The 15,338-nt window shown below is 47.2% G+C and overlaps 1 protein-coding gene across 4 annotated transcripts in view; it reads left to right on the top strand.

The window, feature by feature from the left end:
- Positions 1 to 10,795: 10,795 nt before the first annotated feature.
- PXYLP1 (2-phosphoxylose phosphatase 1) overlaps positions 10,796 to 15,338 on the top strand; it is a 76,247-nt gene continuing 71,704 nt past the window's right edge. Inside the window, exons 1-2 of one of the 4 annotated variants that reach the window (XM_066351094.1) lie at positions 10,796 to 11,093; positions 11,553 to 11,702. The gene's annotated coding sequence lies outside the window, so the exon portion shown is untranslated. Of the gene's footprint in view, positions 11,094 to 11,435; positions 11,703 to 15,338 lie in introns of those variants that run through there. The other 3 variants (XM_066351095.1, XM_066351096.1, XM_066351092.1) reach the window with 3 other exon arrangements.

Below are 15,338 nucleotides of genomic sequence, written 5' to 3' on the forward strand. Positions count from 1 at the left end.
GGCGCCAGTGCAGGCACCCAGTAAATGAACTAGTGGGGGTTGGAGGGTTCTCTCAATCACTCCATTCTTTGCCCGCCCCTCCACACTGCCATTATGCCGGCCTCTCATTCTTTCAAAGGGATTAGGGTCGACCCCACCATGGTTTTCCAGGACAGCATAGAGCACCCCTGTTGTCCCAGGCCTGCTTCCCATTTCACCCCAGCCTATGGTCAACTCAACTTTTCTGCTCTGGGCCATGTCGCAACCCAGAGAGGGTCCAGGGGAGTGGGGTTGGGTATTGGAGCAAGTTGTGGAAGACAGGGAGGAGGCAGCAGATGAGGGAGAAGTTAGAGCTGTTTAGCTCCCAGCTGCCTGTAAGATGTGTGAGACCATTAGCTAGTCAGGCCTAGTGTTACTTTAGTTTATTGAGTGGGAGGGATCTTTCGAGTGCCCACTAAAGGCAGGTAAGCAGATTTCTGATATTCAAGCTTATGTAGAGCTGGGAATAGTAGGTGTTTCCACCAACCAGAGCGGGAAAACTTTATAATATATGGGAATTGTTGGAGCACTAAGAAGGGTATTATCTCAGGAACAGGGCTGAACCAGACATAGACTCAAAGCTGATCTGGTTCCACAAAACAAAGTTCAAAAGTATAGACTTACTTTTCTGTCCTAGAAAGAAGTTTAAAAAAAATTTTTTTTAAATATAAGAATAAGAAAAAATTGTAAAACGTTGCTCTTTGAAATACATTGTAATGAAAATAAAAATGTAAACCATAGGCTGGGAGAAAATATTTGCAAAATGTATATCTGACAAAAATTTGTGTCTAAAATATATAAAGAACACTCACAATTCAATAATAATGAGACAACCCCATTAAATTGTTAAAAGATTTGAATAGGCATTTCCCCAAGGAAGATATACAGATGACAAGTAAGCACATGCAAAGATGCTCAACATTACTACACATCTGTGAATGCATATTAAAACCATAGTGAGGTGCCACTGCACACCCATCAAAATGGCTGAGATTTAAAATACTGACATATTAAATGTTGCTAAGGCTATGGAGCAACAGGAATTCTTAAATGTGACTGAAGAGAATGTAAAATGGTTTGACTCTAGGAAACAAGTTTGGCAGTTTCTTTAAAAGTTAAATATATGCCTACCATGTGACCCAGCCATGCCATTCCTAGATACTGACCTGAAAGCAGTGAAAGCATGTGCCCACCCGTTCAAGTATCAGTACTTGTACACAAATGGTCATGGCAATTTTATCTGTAATAGCCCAAACTGGAAACAACCCAAATGTCAATCAACAGTTGAACTGATAAATTGTGGTCTATTCTTACAGTTGAATAATAATATACAGCAAGAAAATGAACAAATTCTTTTTATTTTATTTTATTTTTATTTTTTTATTTAAAAAAAATTTTTTTTAATAATTTTATTTTTAATGGGGCGACATCAATAAATCAGGATACATATATTCAAAGGTAACAACTCCAGGTTATCTTGTCATTCACTTATGTTGCATACCCATCACCCAAAGTCAGATTGTCCTCTGTCACCTTCTATCTAGTTTTCTTTGTGCCCCTCCCCCTCCCCCCTTTCCCTCTCCCTCTCCCCCCTCCCCCTGTAACCACCACACTCTTATCAATGTCTCTTAGTTTCACTTTTATGTCCCACCTACGTATGGAATAATGCAGTTCCTGGTTTTTTTTTATTTACTTATTTCACTTCGTATAATGTTATCAAGATCCCACCATTTTGCTGTAAATGTTCCGATGTCATCATTTCTTATGGCTGAGTAGTATTCCATAGTGTATATGTGCCACATCTTCTTTATCCAGTCATGTATTGACGGGCTTTTTGGTTGTTTCCATGTCCTGGCCACTGTGAACAATGCTGCAATGAACATGGGGCTGCATGTGTCTTTACGTATCAATGTTTCTGAGTTTTTGGGGTATATACCCAGTAGAGGGATTGCTGGGTCATAAGGTAATTCTATTTTCAGTTTTTTGAGGAACCACCATACTTTCTTCCATAATGGTTGTACTACTTTACATTCCCACCAACAGTGTATGAGGGTTCCTTTTTGTCCACAGCCTCTCCAACATTTGCTATTACCTGTCTTGCTAATAATAGCTAATCGAACAGGTGTGAGGTGGTATCTCATTGCAGTTTTGATTTGCATTTCTCTAATAACTAAAGAAGATGAGCATCTTTTCATATATCTGTTGGCCATTTGTATTTCTTCCTGGGAGAAATGTCTGTTCATGTCCTCTTCCCATTTTTTTATTGGGTTGTTTGTTTGTTGTTGAGTTTTATGAGTTCTTTGTATATTTTGGATATTAGGCCCTTATCTGAGCTGTTGTTTGAAAATATCATTTCCCATTTAGTTGGCTGTCTGTTTATTTTGTTATCAGTTTCTCTTGCTGAGCAAAATCTTCTTAGTCTGATGTAGTCCCATTCATTAATTTTTGCCTTTACTTCTCTTGCCATTGGAGTCAAATTCATAAAATGCTCTTTAAAACCCAGGTCCCTGAGTTTAGTACCTATGTCTTCTTCTATGTACTTAATTGTTTCAGGTGTTATGTTTAGATCTTTGATCCATTTTGAGTTAATTTTAGTACAGGGGGACAAACTGTAGTCCAGTTTCATTCTTTTGCATGTGGCTTTCCAGTTTTCCCAGCACCATTTATTGAAGAGGCTTTCTTTTCTCCATTGTGTGTTGTTGGCCCCTTTATCAAAAATTATTTGACTATATATATGTGGTTTTATTTCTGGACTTTCTATTCTGTTCCATTGGTCTGAGTGTCTATTTTTCTGCCAATACCATGCTGTTTTGATTGTCGTGGCCCTATAATATAGTTTGAAGTCAGGTATTGTAATGCCCCCAGCTTCATTCTTTTTCTTTAGGATTGCTTTGGCTATTCAGGGTTTTTTATAGTTCCATATAAATCTGATGATTTTTTGCTCCATTTCTTTAAAAAATGTCATTGGAATTTTGATGGGAATTGCATTAAATTTGTATATTGCTTTGGGTAATATGGCTATCTTGATTATATTTATTCTTCCTAACCAAGAACAAGGTATATTCTTCCATCTCACTATATCTTTTTCGATTTCTCTTAACAATGGTTTATAGTTTTCATTATATAAGTCCTTTACATTCTTTGTTATGTTTATTCCTAAGTATTTTATTTTTTTTGTTGCAATCGTGAAGGGGATTGTTCTTTTGAGTTCATTCTCAAATGTTTCATTGTTGGCATATAGAAAGGCTATTGACTTCTGTATGTTAATTTTGTATCCTGTGACCTTACTGTATTGGCTTATTGTTTCTAGTAGTCTTTTTGTAGATTCTTTGGGATTTTCGATGTATAGGATCATATCATCTGCAAAAAGTGATACCTTTACTTCTTCTTTTCTGATATGGATGCCTTTTATTTCTTTGTCTTGTCTGATTGCTCTGGCTAGAACCTCTAGTACCACATTAAATAAGAGTGGAGAGAGTGGACAACCCTGTCTTCGAACAAATTCTTGATGTATTCATTAGCATGGATGAATCTTAAAGTAATTATACTACATAAGTCAGAAAAGCCAGGGAAAAAATGTATACATACTGTATGGTTTCACTTACATAAATTCTAGAAAATGAGAACTACTCTATAGTGATAGCAGATCAATGGCTTGGACTATAGTGTTGATGGAGAGAACTGAAGTGGGCAAATTGGAAAAATATTTAAAGAGGATATGATTAACAAGACTTGGAAAAAGACTAGATATGAAGAATGAGGGAGAGAGTGATGTCTCCTATGTCTCTAGTTTGCAGATTAGGAAAGATGGCAGAAGTGACATTTCCTAGGATAGGAAACACAAGGTCTGAACGTAAAATAATTCGGGGTTAACAGGATGGGGCTTGTGGAAGGAGGCTCAGGTGGAATCACTGAGTAAGCAGATGGATGTTCTGGTCTGTTGCTCGACAGAGAGACCTGCTCTGCAGGCAAAGGTTCTCAGAGCCCAAATCAGCTCAGCCAGGGTGCCAAAATTTAAGTAATGTGAATACTTAATACTGAAAGAATGGGTAACCCCAACTGACTTTGGAAGGTAATTTCCAAAAACATTCAAACTAACTATAGGATAAATTTGTTAGGCTGCTCTCTGGATAATACTGAGATGTTTTATTTTATGTTCATTCAGGGGTTTACCATATATATGGTAAAAGGAATACCACAGTTCAATAAAAAGGGCCCTGAAGTGTTCAGGTTGCCTACATGCTCATCTCATTATGCCACTGTGATTGATTTGGAACAAGTAGATAACCCTCTGTTTCTTGTTTTCTCTGGGCATAGACTTCTGCATTGGCAATGACTTTCAGCATTTTAAGGCTGTATTCAAATTTCCACATTTTCTGTTTCAGATACTCTGAAAGTCTGGGGTGTTATCTGGTTCCCAGCTCTCTCGTGAACATGGAACTCCAGTTTTTGTCTCCCAAGGGGCCATGAAACTACAGAAAGTTCCACTAGGTTCCCACTCTTCACTCGTTTCCTCTTTGGTTGACTTCTAACTGTAAAATGCGAGGGATGGACTCTTGGTTCATTCATCCATTCATCCACTTTTTATGAAGTATGTTACAGGCACTGTTGTCGATGAACTAGATAGCCCAAATCCTTGTTGTCCTTTTATGATTTCTCAGTGAAATTTTTGTGACTTTATCTAGAGCTTGTTTGTCTCTTTTTCCCTTAGAAACATCTTTTTTGTTGGGCTCAGAGTTTAGAGGACAAAAATGAATATTTAGACCTATGATTCAGCAAAGCACTTCAGTTCTTTGTGATTTTTTTTCTTTTCTTTTCTTTTTTTTTTTTTTTTCTCAAGGTCAGGTTCAAGAGCCATCTCTTATTTTTACTTAACATGGTTATTTTGTGTTTTGTTTTTCTGAATTTGCCTTTCTAATTAAATTTCATGCAGAAAAAAAAGAATTAAAATGAGTTTTTCCTCCTTAGTTGCTCTCAGGAGGAAATAGGGACCAGTATAATAAGCCTGCTGGGGGTGGGGAGAAGCAATTGTAGCTGGTAGCTGGGAAAATAAATCATGTATCCATAAATAATAGAGAACAGACCACCGTGGAGCTGGAAGGCTGATTGCAGTGTTTAAACATATGCATGTGTTACAGAGAATCCAGCATTTTTACGAGAACCTAAGAAATGACCTTAAACCTTTTACAAGGTATTTATTTCCTGAAGACCCTGGGGTTGCCAGCAGTGGTGTGGAAATGTGCATGGAATAATTGTCTATCTTTGATATTCTCTACTACATTAGTCAACACAAATTTAGTACAGTATGAGTAATGTGGGGCAGCTGTGTTAGGCTTGCTTGCAGGGTTACTGGCTATAAGCACTTTGCCTGATCAGTGTGTGAGTGCACAGCTGTGCTACATGTGTATGGCCTATAAAAGATGCTTCCACTCAGGAGAGATGGGGAGTCGTGAATGGTGGGTTGCCTGTCCATCACTGTGAGGGCTCATTCTTGCTGTTCGTGTGCTAGAAAAGCAGTTTTCCCCTGCCTGAGTCCTTGTCCACTGTTGGGAGACTCTATTAAACAGAATGGCCCAAAGCTTTCTAGCTCCACAGTTTCTCTACCATCTGCCTGGCCTCAGCCACTGGCAGTACATCTGGCGCAGTGGGCAGAATTCGGAGCAGATTGGTATGGAGCTGCCAACACCCTGGAGGGGTAGAATAGAGGAGTGGCTGTTCCCAGAGACTCTCCTGGTAGGGAGCTTGGGCTGGGTATTTTTACAATCCTGTGAGAAGAAACTAAGAGCTCTGTGCAAGAAGCTGAGTGATGTTGGAAGCTCCAGGATGAGCTGCGTACTGAACGCCAATGACTGAGTGAACTGGAGCGAGAGCTGGAGAAGGGAGGCCAACCAGGTTCGAGAGCTGCAGAGCACTGATGGTGCCTGAAACTGAAGCAATCTACAGGTTCATGAGTTGCAGTTTGCCCTGGAAGTTGAACGTTGGCAGTTATTGGAGGAACAACTGCGGGTTCAGCTTCAGGCTGTTAGCCGGCAGCCACAGGAGCCAAAGATGAAAAGATGGAGCTTGTAGACTGAGTAGTTCTGAGTCAGCGGGAGCAGACGTTTCCACCTCCTCTTCTGAGGATGAGGAGGCTCAGGCTGAAGCTGCCATCTGCACACTCAGAGCTTGGCCAGTGTTTTCCCAGAAGGTAAAAACCCAGCAGCAAAAAGTACCTGCTGAGCCCCCAGTAGCTTGCTGTGATTGTGGGACATAGGAGTGGATGGCATCATGCTCTCTGGAGCAGAGGTGGAGAGGTTGGCCACTGTTGCCATGGGTTCCTCCTTGAGGCAGCATCTTCAGAGCTGCCATGACAGCAGGAATAAGGGGGGAGGCCTGAGGCCCTATGTGAACCTAGTTGCCTGTAATGGACCTTTTTCTTGGTGATTTGCACAGACAGCTGTGCTGTCTAAAGTGGACTGACTCTTGGACTGCAGCCAGAGGGGGCCACCAGCTCCCTTGTTGGATGGACATGCCACCTTTGGACAGTATGAGAGACCCTGATAGGGGGCCGCTCGGGTGGATGCCCTCCTGCACCAGGATGCTGCTCTCATCCAGTTGCAGAGATGCACCAAGGACACTTTAAGGTTTCAATGAACATGGCCTTGGACTGTGCAGGCCCCCTACCTACGATGGGTGGCCTTGTTGGCACTGTGGGGTGGGGAGTTGGAGGTGGGCCTCCAGTTAACTCCCTGGGCAGAGTGCTCAGGGAGACATTGTGAAGGACACCTTTGTAATTGTCATTTTTGAAATGTATGTAAGGTACCTGTTGTGAGGTGAGGAACCCTAAAGGGGTGGAATGTGGGGCAGCTGTGTTAGGTTTGCTGGCAGGGTTACCTTTGCCTGATTGGCGCGTGAGTGCACGGCTGCTGCACCATGTCTGTGGCCTATATAAGGCTATGGGTGCTTGCGGTGGTCGGGAGAGATGGGGAATCGCGGACTGTGAGGGGCCATTCTTGCTGTTTGTGTGCCAGAGAAGCAGTTTTCCGCTGCCTGTGTGCTCGTCTGCCATTGTGAGACTCTATTAAATGAAACAGCCCAACACTTCCGACTCTGCAGTTTCTCTACCATGTCTGCCCGAATCCAGTGTGGACCTACCTGGCCTCGGCCACCAGCATTACAGGTAACGGTAATTTTTATTTTCACCTTTATTTTGTATACTTTGTATTTTTCCAAATTTTTAAGAGGAATGGGCACTCCTTTTATATTCAGAGAAATAAAATCCATGGTAAATGGAATTTAAAAATATTTGTAACCTAGATAGTGTAATGGGCACAAACAAAATGTTTTGTGCAGCCTGATGAGGCGGTGGCGCAGTGGATAAAGCGTCTGACTGGGACGCAGAGGACCTAGGTTATGAAACCCTGGTTACGAAACCCCAAGGTTGCTGGCTTGAGTGTGGGATCATAGACATGACCCCATGGTCATTGGCTTGAGCCCAAAAGTCGCTGGCTTGAAGCCCAAGGTCACTGGCTTGAGCAAGGGATCACTATCTCTGCTGGAGCCCCAAGGTCAAGGCACATATGAGAAAGCAATCAATTAACTAAGGAGCTGTAACAAAGGATTGATGCTTCTCATCTCTCTCCCTTCCTGTCTGTCTGTCCATCCCTCTGTCACAAAAAAAAAAAAAAAAAAAAATCTGCAGATGTCTAATTCTGCTATAAGGCAGGGTTACAGGCAGCACAGACTTGGAACTTAGAGGCTGGTCCAAATAAAGCATTTCATTCCTTCCCCCAGAGGACTCCCTGGTATTGTTGTTACCTCATCTGTCCTAAACTAATTCTCTTCCCCCAAAGGAAAGTCCCTTTAATGGTGAGAACAGAAGCCCATTATTTCTCTAAGTCTACAGCACAAGTCAAGGGAGGCTGTGCAAATATTGGCTCAAATTTTGCTCAATGGGCTGAAACTGAATTGAAGACGGGCACCTACTCCTTGCTACTCTCTGTCTAGGCAGGAATTGCTTGTGTAAAAGGCATATGCATGAATTGGGTGAGCCTGGGACTATTTTTATAAGATGTGTGGGTTTGGCTTCCAGCACATTTTGAGAGTTTCCCTGGGGCCAAGATGTGTATGTGGAAAGAACAAGGAGCAGGCTGGGAATAGAAGGGGAGACCATGGTTGTGAGCCAGAGAAACTGCACTTTTTCATTTCTATTTTACAATCATCAGTGGGCATGCTCCCTCCTCTATCAGACAAATAATCATGGTGATAGTTACTGTTTTGCCGGAACCAATGGGCCAGGCACTGAGCTATGAGCTTGGACTACTCAGGACTCTTGCTTGTGACAGAAAAATCAATTCTAATTTGTTTGAGGGACAGTGAGGAATTTACTGAACATGTCATTGAAAATCCAGGTCCTGGTTTCAGGCATGACAGAGCTGCCTGTCTGTTGAGTCTGCTTTCTTTTGGGTCCACTACAGCCTCTGATACAGCCTCCTCAGGTGCGGCCAGATGGCCGCTGGCCTCATCCTACCTCCTCAGCAACCACAAAAGAAAGAGGTTTGATGTGTGTGTGTGTGTGTGTGTGTGTGTGTGTGTGTGTGTCTGTGTCTGTCTGTGTAATGGTCTTGAGATGCTCTCATACCTATTTTCCCTGTAGGAACCTTTCCTTTTTCTTTTCTTATAGCTCCTTCCTCCTTTATGGCTCAACATGAGATGTTTTTGCCCTAAGGGACAGAGCAGAATGGGTACCCCTTAGAACCAAAGTCTACATGGAGCAAGGAGGGGATACCTCCTCCAGAGAAGAGGGCACAGAAGGTCTCAGGGAATAGGGATGGGAAGGAAAGAGACTGGAGAGAATGAGTCAAGGGAGAGTTCACCAGGTTCCCTGAGGGGTCTTAGGCTACCTCTGTGTCAGGTTTCGCCCTAGAGAGTGAGATGGCACAAAGACATCCCAGGTAGGTTGTGGAGGAAGCTGAAAGCACAGAGGGCCTGCGCCCACCCCCTCCTGTTTGGAACTCTGCCCCAGAGTGGCCTGCGCCAACACGTAACAATGTGAGTGGTAGTGTGGCATATTTTGTGAGGAAACGGTTCCAGGTGGTGTCCTTGAGTCATCTTTAGTGCCCCTGTGACACAGAAGGGATCCAGAAGCAGTCACATGCTCCTTGTGGGGGGTGAGAAGGTAATTGAGAGAAAAATAGTCAACGTGAAGTCCCAGTGGCTGGGAGAGCAGGGTGGACAAGTGACTCAATCCTGCCCATCCCCGTCAGGCCCACAGCTTGTGGAATGGTTGGCAAAGAGCAGCTGCTTTTCTGCTGGACTTACTGCTGTGAGATGTGAACCTGGATCTGCTGGTGTCCCCTGTGGGGCCTCAGAATGTAGTTCGCCCAGAAGGAAGCAAAGCTGATAGATGGAAAGTCCCTGAAGTCTTCAGTCCCTGGAACTAAGTCCAGGGCTGTTCATTTACATAAGTCGATCAATTCTTTTTTTGTTTATGCAAGTGTGACTTGGGTTGTCTGTCATTTACAGCAGAAGGAGCCCTGACTAACTAACCCCTGTATGGAAGAGGGAGGCAGGACCAGCAAGGGGCAGAGTCTGGGATTAATGGGAGGAGAATCAGGAGGAGACTGCAGAGGGGAGAAGTGTTGGGTGTGGTGGGGAGCATTGACAGCCAGGTGGGAAGGTCTGCTGGGGTGATGCGCAGGCTGACAGTGAGAGATCCTGCACTGGGAGGTTCACCAGGAGTGGCTGTGTCAGTCAGGGCAGAAACGGGCTGAGGACAGCATAGCATCACAGGAATGAGGTCAGAAGGGTGGGTTAGTGGGTTTGAAAGCAAACACTGACTGGACATTGAGCCTTCAGGTGAGAAAGGCATCCCAGGTGGCTGAGGGAATGGTGAGACCACAGGGTAGATGGGTTTGGGAGCTAGGAAGAGACAGAATTTGGTGAAAGAAGTGCTAATTTGAGATGGGAAGTTCTAAGCAGAAAACCAGAGAGTATGGGTAAAATATGTGGGTGTAGTGTATGGATTTGGGAGGCATCAACACAGGAGTGAAATTAGAGGCCAAATGATGAGCTCCTCCAGAAAGTGTGCCTGGAGTAACAACAACAACAACAACAACAACAACAAAGTAAACAGAGTAATGTCTATTTTGCTCAAGGCCAGTGGTGTGCCACGGCACATAGGGGTCACTGTAGACTTTCCCATAGACACTCAGGGTGTACATTTGAAAGAAATGACCCACAAATATGGTATCAAATCAAGTTCAACTCTCAGATGCCTAACTGAGTTATAAAAATAGGTCAAATGCTCTGTGACTCTTCAGTAGCCTCCGGGAAAGCCGCAAGGCGGGAAGACAAGCTGCGCTGACGGCTGCCTCCCAGGGGCGCCAGCAGACCATCCCCAGACAGAGCGGCAATGAGGTCTCCAGTTGATTCACTGGCCGGATGTGGTCGGCGCCGGAAGAGAAGCTTGGAGTGGGTGGTGGGGGGTGGGGGGGACACACGGTGGCGAGAGTCACGACAATTTGGGTCCACGCGGCAGCAGTTACCCTGCGGTGGCGGGCCCCAAACGTGCGTCCAGCACTGGGATCCGGGTGGCACCCGCCATGCACACGGTACCAACGCACCCGCATCAGGGTCCCAGGCCCTGGCCGGGTGTGTACCCCGGCCTAGGCGTGCGTCAGTGCAGTCCCTTATCTCAAGTCAGGCATAGTAAGGCACACAGCGACCCTAAGCGCATGTGGCCACTGTCCTTGTGCGTCACCGTCACCGTCACTGTAGCTTTCGCCCGCCGGGAGCTCTGCAGACTGGCCCGTGTTTGGGGGCTGCGTTTGTTTTCCAAGAGTCAATGTCCTCTCCAAAGCCCCTTCTGGGCCCTTCTCACCCGCGGGGCCTCTCTGCCTCACCGCCTCCGGGGCGGAGCTCTAGGACAGCCGGCACAGGGTGAACCAAGTGAGAGCGCGGCGAGGTCAGCAGGGGGCGCTGTAGGCTATCGCGCTGTCCCGCGGTCGTGTGCGCTGTCCTCGCCTCCTTTTGCGCTAGGCGAGCGCCAAATAGGCGCGCGGCGTGGAGCCCAGGCCGGGCCAGGACTATGGGTGGTGAGCGCGGCACGGGCTGGGGCCGGGCTAGTTTCTGTAGAGGCTGAGCGGTGCGGAGGCTCTAGTTGGGCGGTCGTCCCAGGGTTCGGGGTTGGGAGACCGAGGGGTTCTTTGGACTTGCCGAGGCCAGGACGACCCGGCAGTGTCTCCTGTGGGAGAGGGGGCGGGTGGCTGGGGCGGGCTTACCAGCACCGGTGTGAATCCCGTGATTTAAGCCTCCTCTCCGATCCCTGCGCCCTCCCCAAACCCCGTCTCAACTCGCTCCCTCTTCCGAAGCCATCCCCTTCCACAAGCCCCCCTCCCCCGCCCCGAACCCCTTGTCACAGTCCCCGCCTCCTCTCCGAGCCCCAGCGCCCTCCTCTAATCCTGCCCCGATTCCGCTGCCCTCTCCCCAAACCCTCGCTCCCTGTCTCCCGGAGGACGCCTCGCCCACCCCACTACCTCCTCCTCCTCCTCCAGTCCCGCGCCTCTCCTGCCTCTCCAGCCTCCACCCAAAGCCTGGCCCTGCCAACCCTCTCCTCCTCGACCCCGGCACTCCTGCCGCTGGATTCTACCCGGAATTCGAGCGAGTCCCCCTTCTGGGGCAGTTCCGAACCCACTTGTCTCCAGGTAAGGAGGCGGCGGCAACTTCTCTGCGGCCTTTCAGGGGGTGGCGCTGGCTCCTCTTAGCAGCTACCTGTGCCCTGAGCTTGCGGGCGTCCCGGGGCCCCGTGGAGGGGTCGCTTGTGCACGGGCTGACATGCCTGGAAGCTCAGGTTAGGACTGCGTGGTTCTGACCCCATGGCGTTGCTTTTGCTCCTGAACTTGCATATATATCAATCTTTCAAAGAAGCCAGCTTTGTCACACACTCAAAATTGCATGTGCTTAGAGCAGGTTGTTTTCTTTGTGGCTGCAGCGGTCTTTCAAGTTGTACCTGTGGATGGTTAAAGGATTAGCGGTGCAGGCGGATGTGGAGCCATATTTTTTTGCTTGGGCTCGGTATTAAGCTGTTACGAAGGAGCTTGGTTATCACTGCCTGGGTGTCCAGTGTCTTCGCAGGAAGGCAAGGATGCTTTGCAAGCATTCAAGAAGTAAAATCAGGAGAGATGTGGAATCAGATTGGTGTGAAGGGGGAAGTGTGAAGTGGATGGCCAAGGGGGCCTCAAGAGTGCTTCTCAACTTGGGGACATAATTTGCTCTTTGCAGAAGACCCTTGGATGGACCCTAGTGTGGAGCAGACAGTGCCCGGCTTAGCCTTACAAACGTGATGTGACTGCCGACCGGGCTTGACAACAACTCCTCAGAGGTGTTGGTGCCCAGTCTGGACTTCAGTGGGAAGAGTTTAAAGCAGATGGTTTGACAGACTCGTGTTCCCTGGAGAGAGGTGGAGATGCATGGTTGCAGCCTGAAAGCCAGGGCAGGAACCTGCCCCCCTCCCTTTTTCTGGTTTTCATTAAGTCTTGGGTTAAATTAATTGCCTATTACAGAGAAATGGCATATAGGGGTATGTCTCTTTTAGGGATTGGCTGTTGGCCAGCCCACCCTCACTGATGCATGGCAGCCTGCTTTGGGGCACCATGGACAGGATGGACCGACCACCTGGCCTCTGGAGCACAGTTTCATTTGTAAAACTGCAGCATCAGTGACAATTATTATTATTGTTATTATTGACTGATCGACTTGAATAGTAATTAGCTTAACATTCATTCATCCTTAAACAGTGAGCTAATAAGTAATTAGCCCCAGGTCACACTGGGGCTCAGAAGACTCCCTCTGAGTGTCCACAAATTCCTGCGGGTGTCTCACCAGTCCTCTCGGTGATGAGTTGTTGACTGGGATGCCCCACTGGCCAGAGATGGGGTGAAACTATCTCTATGGCGCCAGCACCTAGCCTGGCACCCTCTAAGTGGTAGGTACTCAATGTTTGCCTAAAGAAATGGATCCCCCCCTCCTTGAATCCAGTCTGTCTGAGCCCATATCCCATGTTTTTCCATTGTGCTGCACTCTTTTCAAATGTCACCCTAAATTCATCTCACTAGAGACAAACTCATTTTTGTGTGTATTTGGGGCAGAGAGCTCAATTTATGGGTTAGACTCTGACAGCTGTGTCTCTAACCTCAGTGGGGATGCCAGAATTTTCAGGAAGGAAATTAGTTTTTCTTATTCCAGAATTGAGAGAGTGATGGGCCCTCTGGGGAGCTAAGGCTGTTTGCTGAGAGGTGAGTCCTCCACAGCTTGACCGGTAGGGCCCTGAGCTGTGGCCACAGTCCCTTTCTGCCTCCCTCATCCCTGCCCATGACGGAGGAATCACTTGGAGGTCTGGTGTACTTGTGGAGCCCACTGGCTGCTTCAGATTACACCATCTTCACTGCAGTGGGCTTTGCCCACCCCAAATAACTGCTTCCCATGTAGAGCCGGAAGTGCCCCTCTTGAGCATTTCTGGTGACAGCTCTGTTGGGGGGAGGAGGTGGGTGGTTTGGATGGTGTTTCTGTCAGAGGTGGCTGTGACCCACTGGCAGATGGAGCAAAGTGCAGTTCCTCTGCCCCTGTCAAAGGTCAATCCTAGAGAATACAGCCAGAGGCTGAGGGCGTGGGAGCACCTTGTGCCCCTTTTTTCAGGAGTGCAGGAAGATCTGGAATTCAGAATGTCACTTGGCTATGGGAACCTACGCTGCCCACAGGCTCATGGCTGTCGTGAGCTTATCTTTCTTACCCAGACTGTCTCTGTCTCCAGGTCTGGCTCTTACCCACAATTTCTGCAGCTGGTGAGAATATGTTTTCCAGAAGAGGTTTAATTAATGCTTGCAGCTTGTGAGTGAGGAAGGGAGGGAGGGACTGAGACTGACTGCTATCTGGAGGTGGGTAGGCAAAAGACCAGAGAATATGCAAGGTCCTAAAAATTCAGAGGGGAAGACTTCAACCCTGGAACAAGATTCTTGGTTGGGGGCACAGGACTTGTGCCCACATTCTGGTGTAGGAGTTACTGTAAGCAGCAAAGTCACTGAGACACACAGGAAAATGACCCTGCAGTAACCTGAAATGAGGTTTGCCAGGTCCACCATTCTAGTTTCTAGAAGGCTTTTAAAATCAGCTGAGTGTTGAGTTTAGCAAGGTGAGTGAGCATTGAGCCATTTTAAGTTTTTAAATGAGGCTTGTGTCCCTTTGGAAGTGATGGCACGAGTGACGTTGGTCTGGGGAGCCACCTTATACCTAAGATGCCATAGGGAGAGTCCCAGGGAGTGGTGAAGGAGAAGCAGCCAGGAGGTCTGTGCATCTGCACTTAGGGAGTGAAGAAGAGCCACCAGCTGCCCTCTGGTAGGGGTGTGGGCACTTTTACAGAAGCAGCCTAGTGCCCTTCCTTGATTCTGTTCTGTTGGGCAGCCTTGCTTTGGATTAGAGCCTGGTGATACTGAAAGGCAGCTATGAGAAGGTACCTGGGAACCAGGAATGAATTGCAGGGTCTGCTCTGAGTCCAAAAAGGAGGTAGGCCGGGGTGGCCTGCCTGAGTCACAGACTGCAGCCTGCTAGCCTCCACCCCCAGAACCAGCAGGCTGCTCCGAATGCTAGGACTTGACTTGGGGAAGCCACTGGCTTTTTGGAAAGAGACAAGCAGGTCCGTCACTTTCTTCCAGAGCATGGAGCAAGTTAATGATTAAAAAGGCACTGAGAAAAGGCTTGAAGCAGCCTTGCGGAGTAGTTCCTGCAGCCTGAAGGCTACCTGCACCGTGTCCTCTTGGTTGGGTTATCTGTGCATCCCTCTGTCCCTCCTTCCCTTTTCCCCTCCTTCCTCCAGCCCTATCCATCTGCACTTGACACATCAAAGGTGCCACCTTTGTGCTGCTACAGGGTAGGGGAGAGTTTGGGTAACTCAAACATCTCGTGGTAGCAACTGTAGGAACTTGAAAATTCTGTTTGTTTGCGCAGTCACTTCCTCAACAGATACATTCATGTTTCTGAACTCTTAGGCATCCCTTTGTCATCTGCTTACCACCCTCTGTGCCTGTGTGTATAACCAACTTCCTTAGAAAGAGCTATAATCAATAGTATAGAAACCAGGCCCTGGCCTGTTGGCTCAGCGGTACAGCGTCAGCCCACGTGTGGAAGTTCCGGGTTCCATTCCCGGCCAGGGCACACAGGAGAAGTGCCCATCTGCTTCTCCACCCTTCCTCCTCGCCTTTCTCTCTTATCTCTCTCTCCCCCTCCTGCAGCCAAGGCTCCACTGGAGCAAAGCTGGCCCAGAGCGCTTAGGATGGCTCCATGGCCTC

This window comes from Saccopteryx leptura, chromosome 10, assembly GCF_036850995.1.
Source record: "Saccopteryx leptura isolate mSacLep1 chromosome 10, mSacLep1_pri_phased_curated, whole genome shotgun sequence".
Classification (NCBI taxonomy): Eukaryota; Metazoa; Chordata; class Mammalia; order Chiroptera; family Emballonuridae; genus Saccopteryx; species Saccopteryx leptura.